This window comes from Porites lutea, chromosome 2, assembly GCF_958299795.1.
Source record: "Porites lutea chromosome 2, jaPorLute2.1, whole genome shotgun sequence".
NCBI lineage: Eukaryota > Metazoa > Cnidaria > Anthozoa > Scleractinia > Poritidae > Porites > Porites lutea.
Window position 1 is genome coordinate 2,122,501 of NC_133202.1, and position 2,305 is coordinate 2,124,805.

At 37.7% G+C, this 2,305-nt stretch overlaps 1 protein-coding gene across 2 annotated transcripts in view; it reads right to left on the reverse strand.

Annotated features, from left to right (window-relative positions):
* Positions 1-1,887, reverse strand: part of LOC140926480 (uncharacterized) — an 11,483-nt gene extending 9,596 nt beyond the window's left edge. Inside the window, exon 1 of one of the 2 annotated variants that reach the window (XM_073376215.1) lies at positions 1,708-1,887. The gene's annotated coding sequence lies outside the window, so the exon portion shown is untranslated. The remainder of the gene's footprint in view (positions 1-1,707) is intronic. The other variant, XM_073376214.1, reaches the window with a different exon arrangement.
* Between the last annotated feature and the right edge of the window lie 418 nt (positions 1,888-2,305).

Genomic DNA, 2,305 nt, shown 5'->3' on the forward strand with positions numbered 1-2,305 from the left:
AAAGCTCACCTGGTATTTCATTGGTGTTTTAAAATATATATAATAAACCGAATTACAGCTGACGGGTAGTAACAAGCCAATAATTAAATGATTGTAGGTTAGGGTTGCTTTGGTGATCTGAATAATTTTCTTTTACTTCAGTAGAATTTTCACTCATTGGCTAGCGATCAGTTCGATATCGTTAGTTTCACGTACAAGGAACAATATATCAACGAAACCTGGCCAGTTATGATCTAAAGCTGCATTAAATAATTTATGCTATTTCTTGCGAAACGTCTGTACACAGGCTAGAATTCAAAACCAAGCTGTCAAGCATTGGATCAATTTTCCTGGCGTTTATTCGCTCTTCTGATCTATTTTTCGCTTACAACGAGGGCATGGATTACCGAGGGAATTTTCGTGTTGTGAGGCGAACTTCAAGCTTGGAGATGCATGAGATCAATTGCACGAGATGTAAGTGTTCTGAATCTGTCTTAAACCTGGTTTCACGTCGGTTTCGGTTAATTCCTGGTCTCAAGCCGACGGTCTGCAACACGATGGGCATGCATCATGACCACAGATCAGACAAGCGAGCATTTTGTAGTTTATTAAATTACAATGAGACATGCATGTAAAATGGCGCGTCTAGATCTCGTTCTCACGGATCTGGACATTTTTGAAATCGCAATTTATTACGTGACCTAGATTCGTGTGGACGGAACAAGGAAATTAAATGCGGGCTCGGTTCGGCGGATTCCTGACTTGAATCGTGTAGCGGATCCGTTACAGATCAAATGGAAAATTCATTGACTTAAGAATCAAATTAATTGCAACATTTCGGCAACCTCAATTCTACTGTGCTGTAGTTCAGAACATGTTAATTTTCGATTTTTTTTAAGGGGTTGGAGATTTGTGTGTGGGGGAGTTCAGAAAACAGACAAAGGATGTACTTGAAATGCTTTTATTAAAATCTGTCGATCACTGATTGACGTCTTACATTTTTTCTTACGGCCAAACAATAATGTAATGTTAGCTGCCTTGTTTTTGAATCAAATCATTCCACAGGCTCAGTGATAAAAGTTCAGCATCCAGCATTTCTCTTGATAACAGCAAAAAAGTACGACTTAAAACTAAAAATTTTGAAACATAAATATTTTTGTTGCATTGAAGAGTTGGCAAAGACCATAACAACTCCGTATTAGTATGCATAAAAACAAGAAGTCTTTCAAGTACTAAACAGTTTACTGTGCACACGGCTGAAGTCATGAAACCGCTGAAGCGGTTGAAATAGAAATTGTAGTGTTTTCGCGTTTACGAAAAAATGGACGACACTCGCTAACTTTTTCTAAATAAACGGCCTGAAAATACAATATGTTTTAAACTGGCGTCTTCAAAGTCAAATCGCCCGCTCGTGTTCTTTATTTGATTATAACTTGTTTTCGGTCGGAATGGCCAGCAGCGATCGACAACTTAACTCAAAACACAAGAAAAGAGGGCACACTGATCGCGTTTTACAGAAGAAGAACTAACAGAAATAAATATAAAATCATCAGTACGATGTTAAAAAGAGTATAAACCCAGGCTGGGGCCAGAATTCAAACCCTAGAAGCGAACGAACCAAACCGTTTACGGTTGAGCAACTAAGCATCTATTCTATAAATCGTACGCGGGTAGCTGAACAAGACCTGATAATGAACCTCAGACTAATAAACACTAGTTTGTACTTACAGTGCTGTAGCGTCTTGTTCCTGATAAGAAGGTTTCGAGAAAATGTTGAAGATGATTGAAAGCTGAGAGATTGACTCGAGAAACCAGATGCTTTGGTCGCTAAAATTGTTAAAGTAGCTCTATAAGAGGAACGCCCACTTAAGTTACGCTTACTTGCAGCGGTGGTATGGTTGAGAGTGACTCAACCGTGGACGAGAAAATAATTCACAAAATGTCGTAAGTACTACGATTTCGAGGGGCCTTAAAGGATCGAAGAAAAACGATCGCGCCTTTTTAGACTGTGAAATAAATAAATGCAAATTTTAGTATTTTTCTAACTGATGTTTATTCATGACCCAAAGGATGGTATACTGACAGAAAAAGATGCATTCATTAACATGAATGATGTTTCAATAATTTATCAGCCTACACTAGTTTTTTTGTTTTTTGTTTTTAAAGCATTTTAAAAGAATGAATACTATATAAAGATGGATTAAAATAGCCCCAAGGCGAGAGCATTTTATTGTCATGCTGTTCGGTTTTGGCCGACAGCGATATGCGCCTCAGTTTCCGAAGAATTATCCGGTCCATAGTGGTTGTGTTATTTTTTTAATATAAA